The 24,947-nt window shown below is 39.4% G+C and overlaps 1 protein-coding gene across 1 annotated transcript in view; it reads right to left on the bottom strand.

Moving 5' to 3' along the window:
* Positions 1-4,848, bottom strand: part of dgcr8 (DGCR8 microprocessor complex subunit) — a 50,329-nt gene extending 45,481 nt beyond the window's left edge. The window contains exon 1 of the mRNA XM_034171095.1: positions 4,715-4,848. The gene's annotated coding sequence lies outside the window, so the exon portion shown is untranslated. The remainder of the gene's footprint in view (positions 1-4,714) is intronic.
* Between the last annotated feature and the right edge of the window lie 20,099 nt (positions 4,849-24,947).

The raw sequence follows: 24,947 nt of genomic DNA on the forward strand, positions 1-24,947 counted from the left end.
GTCAAACGCAAAGTGGAAAAGTGTACTGTGGTCTGATGAGTCCACATTTCAAATTGTTTTTGGAAATCATGGATGTCGTGTCCTCTGCACAAAAGAGGAAAAAGACAATCCAGATTGTTACCAGCACAAAGTTCAAAAGCCAGCATCTGTGATGGTATGGGGGTGTGTTAGTACCTATCAATCAATCAATCAATTTTTTTTTATATAGCGCCAAATCACAACAAACAGTTGCCCCAAGGCGCTTTATATTGTAAGGCAAGGCCATACAATAATTATGTAAAACCCCAACGGTCAAAACGACCCCCTGTGAGCAAGCACTTGGCTACAGTGGGAAGGAAAAACTCCCTTTTAACAGGAAGAAACCTCCAGCAGAACCAGGCTCAGGGAGGGGCAGTCTTCTGCTGGGACTGGTTGGGGCTGAGGGAGAGAACCAGGAAAAAAACATGCTGTGGAGGGGAGCAGAGATCGATCACTAATGATTAAATGCAGAGTGGTGCATACAGAGCAAAAAGAGAAAGAAACAGTGCATCATGGGAACCCCCCAGCAGTCTACGTCTATAGCAGCATAACTAAGGGATGGTTCAGGGTCACCTGATCCAGCCCTAACTATAAGCTTTAGCAAAAAGGAAAGTTTTAAGCCTAATCTTAAAAGTAGAGAGGGTGTCTGTCTCCCTGATCTGAATTGGGAGCTGGTTCCACAGGAGAGAAGCCTGAAAGCTGAAGGCTCTGCCTCCCATTCTACTCTTACAAACCCTAGGAACTATAAGTAAGCCTGCAGTCTGAGAGCGAAGCGCTCTATTGGGGTGATATGGTACTACGAGGTCCCTAAGATAAGATGGGACCTGATTATTCAAAACCTTATAAGTAAGAAGAATTTTAAATTCTATTCTAGAATTAACAGGAAGCCAATGAAGAGAGGCCAATATGGGTGAGATATGCTCTCTCCTTCTAGTCCCCGTTAGTACTTTAGCTGCAGCATTTTGAATTAACTGAAGGCTTTTTAGGGAACTTTTAGGACAACCTGATAATAATGAATTACAATAGTCCAGCCTAGAGGAAATAAATGCATGAATTAGTTTTTCAGCATCACTCTGAGACAAGACCTTTCTAATTTTAGAGATATTGCGTAAATGCAAAAAAGCAGTCCTACATATTTGTTTAATATGCGCTTTGAATGACATATCCTGATCAAAAATGACTCCAAGATTTCTCACAGTATTACTAGAGGTCAGGGTAATGCCATCCAGAGTAAGGATCTGGTTAGACACCATGTTTCTAAGATTTGTGGGGCCAAGTACAATAATTTCAGTTTTATCTGAGTTTAAAAGCAGGAAATTAGAGGTCATCCATGTCTTTATGTCTGTAAGACAATCCTGCAGTTTAGCTAATTGGTGTGTGTCCTCTGGCTTCATGGATAGATAAAGCTGGGTATCATCTGCGTAACAATGAAAATTTAAGCAATACCGTCTAATAATACTGCCTAAGGGAAGCATGTATAAAGTGAATAAAATGGGTCCTAGCACAGAACCTTGTGGAACTCCATAATTAACTTTAGTCTGTGAAGAAGATTCCCCATTTACATGAACAAATTGTAATCTATTAGACAAATATGATTCAAACCACCGCAGCGCAGTGCCTTTAATACCTATGGCATGCTCTAATCTCTGTAATATAATTTTATGGTCAACAGTATCAAAAGCAGCACTGAGGTCTAACAGAACAAGCACAGAGATGAGTCCACTGTCCGAGGCCATAAGAAGATCATTTGTAACCTTCACTAATGCTGTTTCTGTACTATGATGAATTGTAAAACCTGACTGAAACTCTTCAAATAGACCATTCCTCTGCAGATGATCAGTTAGCTGTTTTACAACTACCCTTTCAAGAATTTTTGAGAGAAAAGGAAGGTTGGAGATTGGCCTATAATTAGCTAAGATAGCTGGGTCAAGTGATGGCTTTTTAAGTAATGGTTTAATTACTGCCACCTTAAAAGCCTGTGGTACATAGCCAACTAACAAAGATAGATTGATCATATTTAAGATCGAAGCATTAAATAATGGTAGGGCTTCCTTGAGCAGCCTGGTAGGAATGGGGTCTAATAAACATGTTGATGGTTTGGATGAAGTAACTAATGAAAATAACTCAGACAGAACAATCGGAGAGAAAGAGTCTAACCAAATACCGGCATCACTGAAAGCAGCCAAAGATAACAATACGTCTTTGGGATGGTTATGAGTAATTTTTTCTCTAATAGTTAAAATTTTGTTAGCAAAGAAAGTCATGAAGTCATTACTAGTTAAAGTTAATGGAATACTCAGCTCAATAGAGCTCTGACTCTTTGTCAGCCTGGCTACAGTGCTGAAAAGAAACCTGGGGTTGTTCTTATTTTCTTCAATTAGTGATGAGTAGAAAGATGTCCTAGCTTTACGGAGGGCTTTTTTATAGAGCAACAGACTCTTTTTCCAGGCTAAGTGAAGATCTTCTAAATTAGTGAGACGCCATTTCCTCTCCAACTTACGGGTTATCTACTTTAAGCTACGAGTTTGTGAGTTATACCACGGAGTCAGGCACTTCTGATTTAAAGCTCTCTTTTTCAGAGGAGCTACAGCATCCAAAGTTGTCTTCAATGAGGATGTAAAACTATTGACGAGATACTCTATCTCACTTACAGAGTTTAGGTAGCTACTCTGCACTGTGTTGGTATATGGCATTAGAGAACATAAAGAAGGAATCATATCCTTAAACCTAGTTACAGCGCTTTCTGAAAGACTTCTAGTGTAATGAAACTTATTCCCCACTGCTGGGTAGTCCATCAGAGTAAATGTTATTAAGAAATGATCAGACAGAAGGGAGTTTTCAGGGAATACTGTTAAGTCCTCTATTTCCATACCATAAGTCAGAACAACATCTAAGATATGATTAAAGTGGTGGGTGGACTCATTTACATTTTGAGCAAAGCCAATAGAGTCTAATAACAGATTAAATGCAGTGTTGAGGCTGTCATTCTCAGCATCAGTGTGGATGTTAAAATCGCCCACTATAATTATCTTATCTGAGCTAAGCACTAAGTCAGACAAAAGGTCTGAAAATTCACAGAGAAACTCACAGTAACGACCAGGTGGACGATAGATAATAACAAATAAAACTGGTTTTTGGGACTTCCAATTTGGATGGACAAGACTAAGAGTCAAGCTTTCAAATGAATTAAAGCTCTGTCTGGGTTTTTGATTAATTAATAAGCTGGAATGGAAGATTGCTGCTAATCCTCCGCCTCGGCCCGTGCTACGAGCATTCTGACAGTTAGTGTGACTCGGGGGTGTTGACTCATTTAAACTAACATATTCATCCTGCTGTAACCAGGTTTCTGTAAGGCAGAATAAATCAATATGTTGATCAATTATTATATCATTTACCAACAGGGACTTAGAAGAGAGAGACCTAATGTTTAATAGACCACATTTAACTGTTTTAGTCTGTGGTGCAGTTGAAGGTGCTATATTATTTTTTCTTTTTGAATTTTTGAATTTGAACCTATGACATGGGCAACTTACACATTTGTGATGGCACCATCAATACTGAAAGGTACATCCAGGTTTTGGAGCAACACATGCTGCCATCCAAGCAACGTCTTTTTCAGGGACGTCCCTGCTTATTTCAGCAAGACAATGCCAAGCCACATTCTGCACGTGTTACAACAGCGTGGCTTCATAGTAAAAGAGTGCAGGTACTAAACTGGCCTGCCTGCAGTCCAGACCTGTCACCCTCTGAAAATGTGTGGTGCATTATGAAGCACAAAATATGACAAAAGAGACTCCGGACTGTTGAACAACTGACGTCGTACATCAAGCAAGAATGGGAAAGAATTCCACCTACAAAGCTTCAATAATTAGTGTCCTCAGTTCCCAAACGTTTATTGAGTGTTGTTAGAAGGAAAGGTGATGTAACACAGTGGTAAACATACCAGTGTCCCAGCTTTTTTGAAACATATTGCAGGCATCCATTTCAAAATGAGCAAAAATTGGCACAAAAACAATAAAGTTTATCAGTTTGAACATTAAATATATTGTCATTGTGGCATATTCAGTTGAATATAGGTTGAAGATGATTTACAGATCATTGTATTCTGTTTTTATTTTCATTTCACACAACGTCCCAACTTCATTGGAACTAGGGTTGTATCTCCACCTTTCTATACTATTCATAACGTTGACTTGCTGCAGTAACAGAGGGGGTTCTGCCATATTTTCAGGATCTCGACCTGGGTCAAAAATGTTTGCCAGTTTTAGGTTTGAGATTTTTTTTAACATTATTATTTTAACATTATTAACCCAATGTGTATTTGAGTGTATTATTACCTCCCATGTTTTAGCCCACTGTCAATATTTCTTTAGCTTAATAATAACATTTAACTTCATATTGGGACTGAACGAATGTTTGAGGTAAACTGAACGAAAATAACTGTGATCCTTCAAGAGAATATATACAGGAGATGGACTGAACATCCTCGCAAGCCAGTAATCTATTTCCAAAGCGATCGCGGACAACACAGGGCGGCTTTTAGCACATCTGTCCAGTTTGTAGCCGCACAGCAGCATCTGTAACTGCCCACAGGGCCCTAGCAGCTCTCCGTCCGTGCTAACATGCTAACAGCATCTACAGCGTTACTGATAGTGGTCAAGGAAACACTAATATACACGACTGCAAAAATACTCACAGATATATATGCACGTATAATACGGCTGTATCCTCATAGGCACCTAACTACCTTTCTAAATTATTTTATTCTGGACACTCTGCCGTACTGCTTCAACGTACGCTCCGCCATCTTGAAGAAAATCACACACCAAACCCCAAACCAGACCCCGCCCACCAGCACTGTCTTCTATGAATGTGATTGGACACAGGTCCTGTCACAATGTCGTCATACGGCGAAAAGACCAATGAGGAGCACCGGTGAGGTCGTTACATTTTTAAATAAAATAAAATAAAATAAAATAGATTTAAGAATTCTGGTAGCTCTACAAATCAACAATTGGCTGCATAATTTCAAAATTATGTCCTTGTCCCACATCCAATGGCGGGAACGCTCGTGTGTCTACGCACGCCCGCATGTTACAAGCATAGACTAACTAGTAAGAAGCAGAACACGTTTTTTCCTAAATACCAACAAAATGTGAACAGTACTTACAAAACATAAAGTTACGGAAAATAATAGATACGTTGAGCTTGTTGATGCACAATCTATGCACTAAAATGCACATTCTGGAGCCGTCCGTCCAGCAGGTGTCAGTGTTACACAGATGGCAGCACAGCGCAAAATGTGTTCCTTTTCACACACACTCCAGAACAATTTTCAAAAGTCTTTTCAAAGGTGTTGCAAGGTTTCGGAATGGTGTTTTGCTACAATAATGGCCCCATACTCCACATGCTGTTTTTTCAGTTAATAACTCAACACAAATCCTGTTAAGAATCCTTTTGGAGGAATGTGAGCGTTCTTTGGGCCTCTTATAAATGAGGCCACAATAACAGAATCATTTTCTGCCACAGTTTCTCTCAAAATCGTGCCACCAGGGCGCTGATCATTTTTGTCAACCAGGTCATTGCAGGTTCAGTCCCCCAGATGGCAGCAGCAGTGACCTGTGGCATCAAAATTAGCAGCGTAATTCTAATTCCAGTTGCTTGTAGGGTTTATGGCTCGTAGCTCTTCTCCGTCCAATCAGACAAACTGTTGTACTTGAGAAAGCGCGATGACGTTTCTGCTCTCTGTGTTCATTCTGCGTTAGAGCGCCTCTTTTCACTGCGAGTCCTGACTGTTTGTTGGGAGATAATTACGTTCACCTTTGGTTTATATCCATGTATTAATACTACTACGGGTGACACACGTGATCTTGTTAACACAAATTTGAAGCTCCGTCCCCTGTAAGCAGTTGTGGGCAGGATTTCAAGGCCTCGTCAGGGATTTGGAGGGTGTCCTCAGAAATACATCTCTGCCTTTTGCTGATGATGTGGTTCTGTTGGCTTCATCACACAGTGACCTCCGGTGTGAACTAAGCAGATTTGAGGCAGCATGTGACTAAATCAGAGGCTGTGGTCCTCTGTCGGAAAAGGGTGGCTTGTCCCGTCTAGCTCAAGACAGAGTACTTGCTCAAAGTGGAAGAGTTCAAGTATCTCGTGGTCTCGTTTACGAGTTGGGGGGTAAGCTGGAGCGTGAAATCAATAGATGGATCGGTGCTGCACCTGAAGTCCTGTGGATGGTGTACCGAACCGTCGTGGTGAAGAAACAGGTGGTCCAGAAGGTGTGACTCTCCCAGGCCTGGTGGATTTACGCCCCTGTCCTTACCTGCAGTTATGAGCTTCGGGTAATGACCGAAAGAACAAGATTATGGATACAAGCAGCGGAGAAGAGATTCCTGTGTTGGTATCTGGGCTTACACTGAGGGACGGGGTGAGAAGCTTGAATATCTAGTAGGGACTCTAAGTAGAGCTGCTGCTCCTTCACATCCAGAGGGGTCAGCTGAGGTGGTCTGGGCATCTGGTGAGGATTGTCTTCCTCAGAAGGTATTCCATGCAATTCCAGCTGGAAGGAACCAGGGAAGACCTGCTGGAGGGATTACAGCTCCCAGCTGTATTTGGAATGCCTCGGGATCCCTCAGGAAGAGTTTGAGGACTCAGCTGAGGGTAGGGAAGTGTGGGATGAGCTCTTCAGCCTGCTTCCACTGCAGCCTGGACTCTTGATGAACTTCTTTACTGAAGAGTGCCTCGTCTTTTTGTGCCAAACTCAGACCAATGCACAAAGTCACAGTTCGTATGTGATTATAGTTAAAGATAATCTGATGGCTGCATCGAATACTCTTAAAAAGACAAATGTGTATCTGTGACTAATCAATAAATCCTCACAGACAAACGGTCGGTTGTACTCTGATGAAATGTTACTGCGTCAGACGCAGTGCAGTGTTGTAGGAGAAGCTGTCAGCAAATGTCATCAAGCATTTGCTTTGAAGCTGTTCTGCTTGCTGTTGTCTTTAGGATGTTTGCCTTTAGGTCTGGATGGGGGGAAACGCCCTAAAGATTTAAAGCTAAGTCCTTTATTCTCAAAAGTTGTGAATCTGTTTCAAAAAATAAATAAATAAATAAATTTAATGGTGGCTTAGTGGTTCACACTGTTGCATCACATCAGGAAGGTCCTGGGATCGCGTCCCACCTGGTCCTTTCTGTGTGGAGTTTGTACGTTCTCCCCATGTTCACATGGTTTCCCTCCAGGTCCTCCAGCTTCTTCTCACATCCAAAGATGTACAGATTAGGTGAACTGGGAACTTTAAATTGGCCATAAGTATGTTTGTCTGTCTATACGTGACCCTGCAGTAGACTGGGGTCCTGTCCAGGGTCTACCCAGGCTCTTGACTGCTGGGATAGGCTCTGGCCCCCCACCCCCCACCCATTCATGGTCTGTGATTAAGCAGGTATACAAAATTGATTTATTTGTGCGCTCTTATTTTTCTGTTGCACAAAATGATTATTACGTATTTTCCAGAGTATAAGTCGCACCTGTTAAGATCTCTTGAAGAGGAAAAACTCATACGTAAATTGCACCAGAGTATAAGTTTCACATTTGTTCTTTATCAGGTCATTAATTTGTTTTCATTTTTGTGTATTTCTTACTATTGGCATTTATCCATTTATTGTTGGAGTTTATTTTATTTATTGCTTGCATTCCTGTGAAAGCCCAACATAAATACTTACTATAATTCTTATTTTTAAGAGGAAACTGCATGATTTTTCAGTATATAAGTCGCACTTGAGCACAAGTCGTAGAGCCTCCCAAAATAGTAAAAAACAACAACAACAAAAACAGGACTTATACGCAGTGATGGGCACAGTTCCGCTAATCTGCTAACTACTAATTATTGAAGCTAACTTTTTTGTTAGCAGATTATCTTTTCAGATAACTTCAAAACAAATTAGTTTCTGAAAAATTTAGTTTTGATAACTTTTAGACCACTAACTTTTTTTTTTTTACATAGTAACTGAAGAACATTTATAAACCCTGTTGGCTCCTGTCTGCTATGTATTTTGCAGCAGTGAGGCAGTTAAGAAGAGCTGAGCTTAACTCTACCCCAGCAAAAAAGACCTGGCCACCAAACTAAAGAAAAAAACAAACAAACAAAAGTCATTACCCTTTACAGCATACAGTAGTCCAGCTGTGAGGCCGAAGTCCTCAAAAGGAAAGCAGGCTTGACTTATGGTTTTGAATTATAAACCAAATTAATCCGGATAGTTTAATTGCATTAATGTCAACTCTGTCATTTGTACAAAGTGAAAATATAACACATATGTTTAGATTTTAAAATAATGCACTAATTCTGAAGTTTTGAACATATTAACACACACACAGATGCCAAACTGCATTATGGGTAAACTGAGCTTGCAATCACTGATTGGTTGATTCATTTAACCAACACAAAACTTAATGTGTGTGCTGGTTTTTACAAATGTGTATTTGTAAAATATGTATTTTTTTTCATTTGTTAAAAAAGGCATTTGCAAAACTGACAATTCTGTTTAAGTTGTGATTCAGGCAGCAACAACCATGCAATATAACCAGGCATCATCACACTGCCATCCAGTAGATGAAGCGCATTGAGGCGACTTTATTCATTTCATTTCATTCATTTATTTATTTAAAAGGGATAACACATATTAATGAACACATAAAGTGTAAATATGTCAGATTATAGCCATGGGCTAATTTCCATCTGTAGTCCCTGACAGACTATAAGAATTAAACAATTTACAGTAAAAACACACAAACATCACAGGAGCTTACAATACAACAGACTACATTACATAGGGGTCACCAACTACTACAACAAGACACCGACTAGACAAAAGACAGGAAACAAAAGGACACTGACATGATCTGAGCATGAAGGTTATCTTACACAAATTCAGTCAAAGGAGGACACACAGTTAAAAAACTACATGTACAATTCAATTAGAATAAGTTAATTAAAAGTGTAACTCTAATTTCATACAGTGTTGTGATTTGGTGCTATATAAAGTGAATAAATTGAATTGAAATTGAGGCTCAGTTTGCCCATAATGCAGTGTGGCATCTGTGTGTGTTATATGTTCAAAACTTAAGAATTAGTGCATTATTTTAAAATTAAAAGATATGTTATATTTTCATTTTGTAGAAATTACAGAGTTGGCATTAATGTAGTTAAACTATCTAGATTAATTTGATTTATAAATCAAAACCTTAAGTCAAACCTGCTTTCCTTTTCAAGATGTCTGCCTCATCGCTGGACCACTGTATGCTGTCAAGGTAAATTAAGCTTTCCTACAGCAGTGTTAAATAAATGATAAATTAACTATATATATATATTTTGGTTTATCAGTTAAGTGTTATAAAAGAGGACTTTTCAGTTAGCTGATTAGCGGTTATCAAAGCTAACTTTTTGGTTAGCTGTGTCCATCACTGCTTATACGCCATAAATATGGTGAACACTTTTAAGTGTCACAACATTTGAGGCTGATGCAGATGGTTTTAAAGCCTGTTTTTTCTCACAATGTGCAGGTTGTGTGTCAGGGTGTCTTTTTCTTTTGTATTTACAACTTCACCACTTCACTGGTGCACATTTGCTGTCATTCCTTAGCCATGTCTTTTCTTTTTGTCTTTGCTTAATGTTCAAGGAAATGTTCAGCTAAAACATGTAAAGTGATGCTTGTATGTGGATGACATCACGTTTTATACAGCAGCTATTAAGTTTGACAACAACAAAACAAAAAAAAGTCTGCTTTTGGCTTCTCTATCTAAGTGTTTATTATTATTATTATTATTATTATTAATATTATTATTATTATTATTTTAATTATGAAAATGCTTTTTCTTTTGGTTCCTTTTCTCTCCTGCCAACAAAGTTGCTGCTGTGCCTTTCTGGGTTTCTTTTATTTTGTTTCCGGTACATGAGCGGCTCGTGTATTCTGTTTTGTCCTCGCCTCCAGACTGTCGTCTGCTCTCATTTGTTGATTGGATGTTTATGTACGACTGAAACATCTTCCAGCTGAATGCGATGGAAGACTTTTGACACGTAAACTTTACAGTCCAAGAGAATGTTGGATGGATTTAACTCACAAAAAAAAAGAAAAAAGAAAGAAATCTCAGTGCAGCAGTAGTTTGTACAGACTTCATCGTAACACGACACTAAAGATAAATCCATGAACACCTGTGACCAAACACACGTTCCGCTCAGGCAGGCTTACAGTCGCACGATAATGTCACCGTACTAGCTACAATGTGAATGTGTTTGAACTTTTTTTTTTTTTTTACAGTGTTCGTGATGTGACAGCTTTCCTGTGCACGTGTCTGTGTGGTGCCGTTTCAGTGCTTTGCACAATGTCTGCCTTGGTCCAGTGGTGATGAATCTGTGGCACACAGTACTTCTAGTGCAAACCAGTGTGAAGTGAGACTGATGTTTTCTATTATTAATGTGACTGTAACTTGTGTGATGATGTTAGTACCTGATATTCTGATACATGAAGAGCTCATACGCTCGGAGAAAATGGTCATATTTGACGGTATCGTGAACTACGTAGATCTGATAACCTACAGAAAACACATTTAACAACAAATCCTGTACGTGGTGGAACCAGCTGTTTTTATTATCATTCTTTTATTGTTGTTGTTGTTATTATTATTAAAATAAATTTTGTGTGTTTTATATTATCTAAACTCAAAGTATGTAGCATACTGGCATGTCCCCAGAAATTCTGTCCACCTCTCTTAAATTATGCAAATGTCAAGGTTGGCTGAAAATGTGCCAAATGAGTCAAATTCACAGTTTCATATTCAGATCTTGAACATGGACCTTTTGTTAACCTTACAAAGACTGCCCATGTCCCATGTGTCAGTATTTCAAACATTACTTTCATCATTTTAAATAATCCACTCACTGGCCACTTTATTAGGTACACCTATTCAATTACTTGTTAACACAAACAGCTAATCAGCCAGTCACATGGCAGCACCTCAATGGATTTAGGCTTTTAGACGTGGTGAATGAAGACAAGTTGCTGAAGTTCAAACCGAGCATCAGAATGGGGAAGAAAGAGGATTTAAATGACTTTGAACGGGGTGTGGTTGTTAGTGTCAGACGGGCTGGTCTGAGTGTTTCACAAAGTGCTGATCTACTGGGATTTTAAAACACAACCATGTCAGAGAACGAAAAAGTCTGAAAAAGAGAAGATATCCAGTGAGCGGCAATTGTGTGGACTAACATGCCTTGTTGATGTCAGAGGTCAGAGGTGAATGTGCAGACTGGTGGAATGGGCGACTGTGTATCATGTCGATATGGACCAACATCTCTGAGGAATGTTTCTAACACCTTGTTGAATCTATGCCATGAAGAATTAAGGCAGTTCTGTTGGCAAAATGGGATCCAACTGGATACTTGCAAAGTGTACCTAATAAAGTGGCCAGTGAGTGTACTTACTGTATGGTGGTAGAAAAAGAAAAATACCAGTTCTATTAATAGAAGCATTTTTTTTCTAGGAAACCAATTTAATTGTAAAACTCAACCACAGATGGTCAGCTTGTGTCTGACCTGGTTTCTTTACCGTGTCAAACGTCACAGGCACAGTTAGTTGGATCCATAATCATTTGTACTGACACCATATTTGTAATTTTGCGGCTTTGCACCACCACAGTGGAGCTGAGATGAAACAATCATGAGGTGACTGAAGTGTAGACTTTTAAGAAAAATATCACATTAACCATTTAGGAATTAAAGACATTTTTATACCCAGTTCCTCTACTTTCAGAGGCCAAAGCTCATTGGACAGACTTACATTATAAGGATTGCTGTTAATACTTTGAGTAAAATTCATTGCAGTCAATAAGTACTTGAAATTTGGAACCCATGCTGATTTTTATTTTATTTTTCTCCTCCCTTGAGATGCTTTGCCAGGCCTTTACTGCAGCCTCCTTCAGTGGCCTTTAGTTTTGTCTTCAGTGAGTGAAACACATGAGGTCTTCTTGAAGTCAGGTGACTCACTTGGCCAATGGAGAATATTGGATTTCTTTGCTTTTAAGAAGCCCTTCGGCTGCTTTTGCAGTACATTTTGGGTCGTTATCCTTCTGCACTGTCAGTTTGTCAGTCTTTGGCTGAATCTGAGCCCCCAGTGACCCGGTTCCACCAGCAGCCAGCCTGAACATGACCAGCACTGTCTCCACCACCATATTGGACACGTGATGTGGTAACCTCAGTAGTTCCCAGCCTTGGCCCTCAGCGACCTCCTGCTATATCTTTGTTAAACATCTTGTTTTGTTTTGAATACTTTATGGTGACGTATAGAGTTACATTTACAAAAATTGTCACAGTCTAAATACTTATGGGCAGGACCGCAGGTGTCTGTGACAGTTTTTTTTATTATTATTATCTCTAATGCCATTAATGGATAATTTTTTGAAGAATTACAGAGCCCACAGGTCATTGGCACTGGGCCTGGTAGTGGTTGTTATTTTGGATTGTTTCTAGTAGAGCCTGACTGATCTAGATTTTTTTTAAGGGGGGGGATACAGATATTGGGGAGTAAAAATTTACGATACAGATATATCTGCTGATATATGCATAAAAAATAGCAATGATGCCTAACATTTCATTATCAAACCCTTATGATAAAGAACTGTAATTGAGGCTTAATGTTTTACAGTTTGAACTTGAACTTTATTATAAATAAATGTAAGTTATCAACAACCAGCCAGTATAAGTGATACTGCTGTTATTCTGCCTTCACTCAGATCAGGATTCGCAGTGTCGCATCGCTCGGCATTTGCATAAAATTGACTTCTCTGCTATTTTGGCCCCACATAGCTGGTACCTTAGCAACCACTTATCTCTAGTTTGCTGTGAGACATCCCCTCTGAATGAAAATGGACGGCAGCTGGTCACTTTGCCTCTGGTTCTTATAGCTAATGTGAACAAGGGGTGATGGGGTCCCAGCTGTACTTGACAGCATTGTTTACAACAATGACGCCTGACCGTTCTCTGCTGGACCAATTATATAATGACACCATATCCCACATACAAAAAAAGTGTTTTTTTGCATTGTTTATTTGGTAAAGTAACTTTTCATTTAGGTAAAAATAACGCTGACACCCCTATGTTTGTGACAGGCTCATATAGGTTGGGCTCTAATTTTTAGTATCTTTCTGTTTTGTTTATACTGCCTTGATATGTGGTACCTAATGTGGCACTTCAACTAAATAATAACAACAATAATGACTGTTTGATTATTAAATGGAGTGTACCACCAGATATATTCATTAAATGTGCATTAAATTATGTACAGGATCCCAATACAGTTAATAAATGTTCAACATTTGATTGAAAAATGACACTGCATACATATTTTCTCACAATGGATTTAATTTTTGTTTCATGAATTCTGTAGCGTATGAATCAAAATTCACAATTAAAATATTACTTGAGCTATAATTCTTGCCATCAGGTGGAATTTGTTTTGGACTCTGCATTTCAACTGTGAAAATAATCTGATTGATCCACTGGGATTGAAGACCATGAAAGTGTCCTTCAAATACTGTGCTGCTGCCAAGAACAAGGAACCGTGAAATTATGGTGAAAAAAAACCTTGGGAAAAGTTTACTTTTAAATTCAAGTCTACGCCGGCACATCTTCAATGCAGTTTAATGAGTTTCTGATGTCTTAAGTGACAGTGAATTCATAAGCAACGTCCTCTGAATGAAGACTGTTTACATCTGTTAAATGTCACAAACTGATTGTGGATATTAGTAATATAATGTGTGTGGTTTGAAACTCACTGAAGCAGTTTGTTTTTGTGATAGTTTATCTGACAACGAAGACGTCAGTGTCTCTGATTAAATGGAAGACATCAAAACAAGTGTTACTGCTGTCTCAATGCTTTACAGTTAATTTTTTTCTTTTCTTTCTGCCTCGAGTGACTTTGAAACTTGTGACCTCACTGATTCTTGTTGTGCAGAACTATTTAGTCCAGTGTGTGTTGTGTGACTGTAAAAGGCATTTATATGGGAAAAAGAAATCGAAGTGTTTGATTTTATTCAATTTTTGTTTGTTTTTTTTGTTTGTTTTTTTTTAAGGTGGGGTGATGTTCTGTTGTTTTAGAATATTTCAGACTCAGGTTTAAGTGCCACTGTGTAAAAAGGGAGTGCTTTTGTTTTGACGTATCTACATTTTTATCTGACGTCCTTGTAAATGGGCAGTTTTGGCACCACTGTTATTACAATAAAATCAAGAAAAAACTATGGGACTTGTGCGGCTTTAATTGTTTTGAAAATGGTCATGTGTGTAAAAGTCTGCAACACAGTAAGAAACAAGTTGTACAGCACGTACACAGACACTAAGACACATGATCAGAATCCACTTTCAAAGACTAACACAGAATTGTAAAACTGTACTGGAACATACTTTTTCTGTAATCTACGTTTGAGGACATTTGTTCAAATATCATTCTGGTGTCTATCTGTCCATCAGCCACATTCAGCCCTTAATCACTTACAGATTAGAATAAAATTATTAGTCCCCTATGAAATTTAATGTTTCCTTCAAAAATTTTCCCAAATGCTTTTTTAACAGCAAGAAATTTTTGACACATTTCTAAACATCCTAGTTTTATTTTAGATGCTTATATTATTTTACTTTGCACACAGAAAAAAATTATTTAACAAAACGTGTGTGTATGTGGGTGTATATACAGTTGTATGTAAAAATTTGGGCCAAGATTTTCCTTTATAAATCATTAGTTGTTTGCATCAGCACTTTCAGTTAAATATATCATATAGCAGACAAACACTGATATTTGAGAAGTGAACTGAAGTTTATGGCATTTACAGAAAGTGTGCAATAATTATTTAAACAAAATTAGGCAGGTGCATAAATTTGGGCACCCCAACAGAAAAATACATCAATATTTAGTAGATCCTCCTTTTGCAGAAATAACAGCCTCTAAACGCTTCCTATAGCTTCCAGTGACAGTCTGGATTCTGGTTGGAGGTACAACCCCAATTCCAAAGAAGTTGGGACGTTGTGTAAAATGTAAATTAAAAACAATACAATGATTTGCAAATCGTCTTCAACCTATATTCAATTGAATACACCATAAAGACAAGATATTTAATGTTCAAACTGATAAACTTTATTGTTTTTCTGTAAATATTTGCTCATTTTGAAATGGATGCTTGCAACACGTTTCTAAAAAGCTGGGACAGTGTTATGTTTACCACTGTTACATCACCTTTCCTTCTAACAACACTCAATAAGCATTTGGGAACTGAGGATGCTAATTGTTGAAGCTTTGTAGGTGGAATTCTTTCTCATTTTTGCTTTATGTACGACTTCAGTTGTTCAACAGTCCGGAGTCTCCGTTGTCATATTTTGTGCTTCATAATGTGTCACACATTTTCAATGGGCGACAGGTCTGGACTGCAGGCAGGCCAGTCTCATACTCACACTCTTTTACTATGATGCCACGCTGTTGTAACACGTGCAGAATGTGGCTTGGCATTGTCTTGCTGAAATAAGCAGGGACATCCCTGAAAAACACGTTGCTTGGATGGCAGCATGTGTTGCTCCAAAACCTGAATGTACCTTTCAGCATTGATGGTGCCATCACAGATGTGTAAGTTGCCCATGCCATGGGTACTAACACACCCCATACCATCACAGATGCTGGCTTTTGAACTTTTCGCTGGTATCAGTCTGGATGGTCTCTTTCCTCTTTTGTCCAGAGGACACAACATCCATGATTTCCAAAAACAGTTTGAAATGTGGACTCATCAGACCACAGCACACTTTTCCACTTTGCATCTGTCCATTTCAAATGAGCGCGGGCCCAGAGAAGACGGCGGCGTTTCTGGATGTTGTTGATGTATGGCTTTCTCTTTGCATGGTAGAGTTTTAACTTGCAATTGTAGATGTAGTGACAAACTGTGTTAACTGACAATGGTTTTCTGAAGTGTTCCTGAGCCCACGCAGTAAGATCCTTTACACAATGATGTCAGTTTTTAATGCAGTGCCACCTGAGTGATCGAAGGTCACGGGCATTCAATGTTGGTTTTCAGCCTTGCCGCTTACGTGTTGAAAGTTCTCCAGATTTTCTGAATCTTCTGATTATATTATGGACTGTAGATGATGGAATCCCTAAACTTCTTGCAATCGAACGTTGAGAAACATTGTTCTTAAACTGTTGGACTATTTTTCATGCAGTTGTTCACAAAGTGGTGATCCTCGCTCCATCTTTGCTTGTGAACGGCTGAGCTTTTGGGGATGCTCCTTTTATACCCAATCATGACACTCACCTGTTTCCAATTAGGTGTTTTTTTGGAGCATTCATAAACTCCCAGTCTTTTGTTGCCCCATCCCAACTTTTTTGAAATGTGTTGCATGAGCAAATATTTGCACAAAAACAAAAAAGTCTATCAGTTTGAACATTAAATATCTTGTTTTTGTGGTGTATTCAATTGAATAGAGGGTGAACAGGATTTTCAAATCATTGTATGCTGTTTTTATTTACATTTTACACAACATCCGAACTTCATTGGAATTGGGGTTGTATTTTGAACCATTCTTCTTTACAAAACATCTCAGGTTTTTTGGTTTCCAAGCATGGACAGCCTGCTTAAAATCACACCACAGATTTTCAATAATATTCAGGTCTGGGGACTAAGATGGCCATTCCACAACATTGTACTTGTTCCTCTGTATGAATGCCTTAGTAGATTTTGAGCAGTGTTTAGCGTTGTTGTCTTGTTGAAAGATCCAGCCCTGGCGCAACTTCAACTTTGTCACTGATTCATGAACATCGTTATCAAGAATCTGCTGATATTGACTGGAATCCATGTGACCCTCAACTTTAACAAGATTCCCAGTACCTGCACTGGCCACACAGCCACACAGCATGATGGACCCATCTCCAAATTTTACTGTAGGTAGCAAGTGTTTTTCTTGGAATGCTGTGTTCTTTTTCAGCCATAGATACCGCCTTTTGTTATGTCAAAATAACTCAATTTTAGTTTCATCAGTCCACAGCACTTTATTCCAAAATGAAGCTGGCTTGTCCAAATGTGCTTTAGCATACCTCAAGCAAATCTGTTTGTGGCGTGTACGCAGAATAGGCTTCCTCTGCATTACAGCATCATAAGCATCTCCTTGTGCAAAGTGCGCTGTATAGTTGAACGATGCACAGAGACACTATCTGCAGCAAGATCATGTTGTAGGTCTTTGGAGCAGGTCTGTGGGTTGACTATGACTGTTCTCACCATCCTTTGCTTCAGCTTATCTGAGATTTGTCTTGGTCTGCCACTTTGGGCCTTAACTAGTACTGTGCCTGCGGTCTTCTATTTCCTCACTATGTTCCTCACAGTGGAAACTGACAGCTGAAATCTCTGAGATAGCTTTTTGTATCCTTCCCCTAAACCATGGGTGGGCAATCATGTGCCATGAAGGGCCGAGACACTGCAGGTTTTCCTTGCTACCAATCACCTCAGCACGTGATTTCATTGATGATCAGGTGTTTATGTTCAGGGGCGAAGCTCACCAGAAACCCACCTGCTGAGGTGATTGGTTGCAAGGAAAACATGCAGTGTCTCGGCCCTCGTTGCCCACCCCTGCCCTAAACCATGATGTTGAACAATCTTTGTTTTCAGAGTTGTTTAGAGGCTCCCATGTTGCCACTCATTAGAAGAGATGCAAAGAGGGGAAACATTTGCAAATGGCCACCTTAAATACCATTTCTCATGATGGGATTCACCTGTGTAAGGAGGTCAAGGTTCACTGAGCTTACCAAACCAATTTTGTGTTACGATAATTACTGCTAAAAGTATTCAAATCAATAAAATGACAAGGGTGCCCAAATTTATGCACCTGCCTAATTTTGTTTAAATAATTATTACACACTTTATGTAAATACTAGAAACTTCATTTCACTTCTCAATTATCAGCAGTGTGTTCGTCTGCTATATGATATATTTAATTAAAATTTCACATCCAAACAACCAATGATTTATAAAGAAAATTATGAAAATTATCAGGGGTGCCCAAACTTTTACATACAACTGTGTGTATACACACACACTCACACACACACACACACATATATATATATATATATATATATATATATATATATATATATATATATATATATATATATATATATATATATATATATATATATATATATATATATATATATATATATATATATATATATATATATATATATATATATAGACACACACACACACACACACTATCTGGGGTACCCAGCGCTGCCCGGTTAATCTGTTTTAGACATATGCCAATTGCCAATCATTTTAATCAAAACAATTGCCCAACATTTGTTTTTGTAATGCTGATGTCTTATAAATATTGTTGTGTGGGCCGCCAGAAGAGGAGGTACTGCTGGCCCACCACCAGAGGGCGCCCTGCCTGAAGTGCGGGCTTCAGGCACGAGGGGGCGCTGCCGCCTTACAGGAACAGCCGAGGTGACAGCTGTCACTCATCAACTATGACAGCTGTCACCGATCATCTGCACTTCACCCCGGATAAAAGCAGGATGACACCTCCACCACGTCGCCGAGATATCGTACTTCTTGGAGGTAACTTTCTCTGCCTGCGTATTGTACTAATTGATTTCAAGAGCTACTTTGTTCCAGCTGTCTACCCAGAGGACCGGCGTGGGCCGCGACTGTTTCGTTCTACGTCCCACCAGATAAGTGGTACTCAGACGCTGCACGAGTGTGTGTTAGAGGTGGAGGTGGAATTCCCACCGTTGTTGTTACGGGGTGTACACACACCCACACTTGACTGTCTTTGCTCTTCGCCAGCAGTACCAGATCCGACACGCTGAGATGGGGCCACCTGGGGAATTCGGGACCTGGCGGCTCCAGTATTCTTCGGGTTCGGTGGCGGTGGAAATCGTGTGGTTCCGGTTCATCTCCAGACGGACGTCTCCTATCGTCGAGCCTGCCCACATGACACCTTTATCCATTGACTTGTATTTATTCTATAATCTGCTGTGTGTGGTTGTGACATTCACAACAGTAAAGTGTTCAAATTTAACTCCCTCTATTGTCCGTTCATTTGCGCCCCCTGTTGTGGGTCCGTGTCACTACACTTTCCCAACAAATATAATAGTTAATGGGCTAAAGTTTGTCCAGCAGAACTATAAGAGGTGGACTCCCCAATCTAAGTGGATGGTTGGTTGGTTAAAAGACAAACACATTTGAAGTCCCTCATTCAGACTTTGTTTTGCAATCAAATTTATAACAAAATTACACACGAAAGGTAGGTAACAGTAAATGTAAATATCAATGAATTAAAATTGCGGTAGTGGTGTATTTCACTCTTTTTACATTGCAATTTTACAAACATAAAATTAATGTATTCAGACAGGAAGGCAAACTGTGTTGTACAGGACAGTCAGGTGCTTAACAGTTGAGAACATAAAGTAGCTGAAGAAGGCGATTAAATAAACAGAGATGGCCAACACATATACAGGGCTGGAAATTTGAATTTGCCTGGTCATACCTACAGCCTAAGCATGTTGTTGTTTTGCTGAGTGTGTTGTGGCTGTGCTGTGCTGAGTGTGCTGTAGAAAGGGATTAAATAAACAGATGTCCAACACATATACAGGGCTGGAAATTTGAATCTGCCTGGTCATACCCACAGCCTCAGTCTAAGAATGTTGTTGTTTTGCTGAGTGTGCTGTAGAAAGGGATTAAATAAACAGAGATGGCCAATACATATACAGGGCTGGAAATTTTAATCTGCCTGGTCATACCCACAGACGGCTATTGTGGGGGCTATTTTGTCAGTTCAACTTAAAAAAAAAATGGTACCAGGTTCCGGTGACGTCACCACACCGAATGGCAGCCTAAAGTAACCTCTCCACAACGAATTATTAATCTCGCCTCATATCATAGCCAAATAGAACATTTTCGACAAATACTAGAAAGTGTTGATGAGGCGAAGATGGGAAAAAGGATGGACAAAAGAAAAACTCAGCTGCAGAGCCTAACAACAGACAAAATACAGCGGACAGCTCCCCTGCACAGGTATGCGATAAAGAAGCTAATGCCGAGTCATATGTGGCTATCTTAGCAAAAGTTTTGGAAGAGATACAGAACTTTTGTAAAGATGTGAGACAGCATCTGGACAAAATCACATCTGAACTCACCAACGTCAGTGCTAAAATAGCGGAGGTGGAGATGCAAACTGAAAATGTGGAAGACCGTGTTCAAAATATTGAACAAATTCTAAATTCTAGGTGATAAAGGTGATGAATCAGCAAGAAGATAAATTGCTCGAACATGAAGGAAGATCCCGCGGGAGAATATACGGCTGTATAATGTACCTGAGGGAGCCGAGGGGCCGTCGGTGGAGTATGTTGAGAAGATATTACAAGAGACCCTGGAGGTCCCGCCACCACGGAGCTTGGCATTGAGAGAGCCCACCGGGCGCTTGCCCTGAGACCCTCTGGAGATACAGACAAACAGCAGTCAATAATAATCAAGTTTCTCCGCTACACAACTAAAGAGGACATTCTGCGGAGGGCACGGGGCAAAAAGAAGGTGTTTTTGAGTGGGAGACAGATATATTTTGATCAGGATTACGCCCCAGCAGTTCTGCAGAAGCTAGAGGTGGGCGATACTGGGAATTTTGGTATTGATCCGATGCCAAGTAAATACAGGCCCGGTATCGATATCAGCGATACCGGGCCTGTATTTACTCTTTCATATTTAAGCTTCATAGATCCAAAGGATTCAAAAGACCTAGGATAGAATTTTGCCAAACATTGTACGTGACAACAAATAATTTATTATCACAATCAACATTTTTGTTTAAAAAAATATCACTCAACACAACTTAAAACAAAATCTCCTGAGGTAGAGGAGAGCGCTGAGTGGGCTGGCCAGGCTGAGCCTACCTGCAAGGCTGTTGGCTAGCGCCACTGAGCCACATGATGGTAGTGATGGCAATTTCAAAGCTTCATGAACCAATGAGCCCCTGCAACACAACTGCCTAAAAATCGACACACTGCTTTGACGCGCTTGATACAGTTTGAAGGGTGACATCTGCTGGATTGCTTTGAGAATTACCTTGAGCGAGTGCCCTGACAAATGTTTGCCTTATTTCATGACTGATGTGGTTAGGGGGTGGTTGCCAAGTGGTGCGAACCCTGCGCCACGAGGGGGTGTTTGGGGCGACGCCCCCTCACGCCATCAACCCCGCCCCCTCGGATGTGAGAGTTATCAAAAAAATAAAAAAGAAAGAAAAAGAAATACTGCAAAATATAGCAAAATATTAGTTATTCAATAATATCATGTATTTAACAAATAAACCAAATTAATTAACTAAAGTAATTAATTTTAAAACAAACGGATAGGGCGTGTCTGTGTTCAAGCGATTTGATAGGTTGAAGGGCCTTTCACACTGAATACTTTAGACCAATCCGTCAACGTGTCTCAATCCGTCGACGCATCCGATGCATGACGTCAGATCCGTCACTTCGGAAGCGGCAAGGTTCCACAACCTGAACCACAAAAAAGCTTTAAAAAAACAGCAGTAGAACGATTCTCCCATCACCCTGCTGGGAGAAGCTGTTTTTCAGGTACTTTTCGGATTGACGCCGACCGAGGGAGAACTGACGACTTGGTGGGATATCGATCGAACCGCGAAAGCGGGCCGACCCGCACGGACAAGCCGGCCTTCAGGCATGATCACTGGCAGAGCGAGGCAGGCAGCCGGGGTGATGGAGCAAACCCACTCAGTCCGAAATCTCACACTTTTTGGATATATGCGAAGTCCCAGTTTGCCCAACGGAGTTTAGTTCTGCATCTTTATTGAGGTGAGAATAATGTAAAAATAAAATGTGACGTTTACTGAACTGCTGTGAAGGTTTATTGATCGGCTAATGTTAGCGTAGCCTTCTAGCACAGTTGATCTGAGTGAACGCTTTAATTTCTAAATGGTTCAGTCTTTTTTATTTTTACCAAATAAAGCTACAGCCTTTTTCAGACACCACAAAAGCTCAACTTTAAATAACTTATTTTTTCGGGCGTTTTTTTTCCATCATTTTTTTCCCTTTTTTTTTCTTTCCTTTTTTATATATAAACAGTTTAGTGTTTCTTTATATTTAAAGAAATACTTTTATTTGTCCCAATTAGGAACATTTGCTGTGCAGACAACCAAACTTCCATTGATGAGCTGAACACCACGAAGTCCATTCGAAAGAAAACATCTCTGCTCTTCAAAATAGGACAAAAGTGTCTTCAGCAACACCGCCAGAGTTCAAAGCTGCAGAAGAGACCTTCATCTGGTCCGGAGAATCCAGCAGAACATCACCTGCTTCTAAATAAAAGGCTCTTTGAACAGCAACTATTTTATTATTTTTTTAAAAAGCTGTTTCATTTTATATTTTGAAATGAAATGAAAACTGTTTATTTCGAACATTTGATACAACAACAATTACAAGATAGATCAGTAAAGACAACAAAAAAGTTCCTACTGTGTACCCAACATGTCCGAAAAGGGGTAGGGTGAAGCATCAGCTTATTTATCCCTACCCCTTCTTCCCCACAACCAGTAATACCCTTTGCCACATATACACATAGATTCCTACACACCTAAACCGATATCTATATATATATCAACATACATACACATATACATATACACAGACATAAATATACACCTACACATACCTACTTACATACAAAATACTATATATTTATGAGCCGAAGCAAAAAAAACAAAAACACCCTAACCCTCATTACCCTTCCTCCTCCCTATACCTAGAAAAAAACATATTTTTGTACCGCTGTTTGAACTGGTTCATGCTTGGACATTGCTTGAGCCCCACTCCCAATCTGTTCCACATCCTCACCCCACAGACAGAAATACAGAAACCTTTTAATGTTGTTCGTGCCCACTGATGCTTTAAATTAAATTTCCCCCTCAAGTTGCAATCCCCTGATCTGTTAAAAAACATATTTTTAATATTTGCTGGAAGTAAATTGTTTATTGCTTTATACACGATTTGTACTGTTTGAAAATGAACCAAGTCTGTGAATTTTAAGAATTTGGATTGTAAAAGTAGTGGATTTGTATGATCTCTATAGCCAGTATTATGAATAATTCTTATAGCTCTTTTCTGCATTACTGATAGTGATTGTGTTGTACCTTTATAAGTATTACCCCATACCTCTGCACAGTACTGTAAATATGGTAAAACCAGTGAGCAGTAAAGAATGCGGAGTGAGTTGTGGTCCAGAATATGTTTCGCTTTGTTTAGAACTGAAATGCTTATTGACAGTTTACTTTGTATATGTTTTATATGAGTCTTCCAGTTTATCTTATCATCTATTATCACCCCCAGAAACTTATTTTCATGTACCCTTTCAATATCTACGCCCTCGACTTGTAACTGAACCTGTATGTCTGTATTACAATAGCCAAATAACATGTATTTTGTTTTAAGTTTAATGATGATTTGTTTCTGTCAAACCATATTTTCAATTTTCCCATTTCTATACTGATCCTCCTCAGTAACTCCTGCAAATCCCCCCCTGAACAAAAAATGCTTGTCATCTGCAAATAATACTAATTTTAATATTTTGGAAACATTGACAATATCATTTATATAAATTAGAAACAGTTTTGGACCCAATACTGACCCCTGTGGGACGCCACAAGCATTGTCCATGCATGATGATGTATATTCCCCCAACTTCACAAACTGTTTTCTGTTACTTAAGTAGCTTCTCACCCAGTGCAACACCAACCCCCTAATCCCATACTGTTCAAGTTTATTGATTAATATGTCATGATTGATTGTATCAAAAGCCTTTTTAAGGTCTATAAATATTCCAACTGAATGTAATTTGTGGTCTATGGCGTTTGTAATCTCAACTGATTCTATTAATGCAAGTGATGTTGGAACTATGTGCTCTGAATCCATATTGACTATCAGTAAGTAATTTATGTTTATTTATGAATTTGTCTAATCTATTATTGAATAACTTTTCTAATAATTTAGAAAATTGTGGAAGCAAAGAAACAGGTCTATAATTTGTGAAGTGGTGTCTATCCCCAGTCTTATACAGCAGCACAACCTTAGCTATTTTCATTTGATTGGGAAATTTACCGGTTTGAAATGATAAGTTACAGATGTATGTTAATGGTTCTACAATCCATTCAATGACCTGTGTTACCACCACCATATCAATTTCATTTAAATTGGTAGATGTTTTATATTTACAATTATTCACAATGTCTATAATTTCTTTTCCATCCACTGCTGTTGTGAAAGTGTAGTGACACGGACCCACAACAGGGGGTGCAAATGAACGGTCAATAGATGAGCCAAAAAGTAACAATTTAATGTTGTGAAGGTGCACAACGAATACACAGACAATCTCAGAATATGATAACAGTCAATCCACAAAGGTGACGTGTGGGCAGGCTCGAGGATAGAAGACGTCTGTCCTGAGAAGAGCCGGAACCACACAATTTCCGCCGCCACCGAACCTGGTGAATACTGGAGCCGCCAAGTCCCGAATTCCCAGGTAATCACCGTCCCCGACTGTCGGATCTGGTACTGCTGGCGAAGAACAAAGACAGTCAAGTGTGGGTGTGTGTACACCCCGTAACAACAACGGTGGGAATGCCACCTCCACCTCTAACACACACTCATGCAGCGTCTGTTTAACCACTTATCTGACGGACGAAACAGTCGCGACCCACGCCGGTCCTCTGGTTGACAGCTGCAAAACAATAGCTCTTAGAATCAATTACTACAGGCAGAGAAAGTTACCTCCATTGAAGTACGATATCTCGGCAACGAGGTGGAGATGACGTCTGGTCTTTATGGAGTGAGATGCTGTAGAG

Source organism: Thalassophryne amazonica, chromosome 5, assembly GCF_902500255.1.
Source record: "Thalassophryne amazonica chromosome 5, fThaAma1.1, whole genome shotgun sequence".
Taxonomy (NCBI): domain Eukaryota; kingdom Metazoa; phylum Chordata; class Actinopteri; order Batrachoidiformes; family Batrachoididae; genus Thalassophryne; species Thalassophryne amazonica.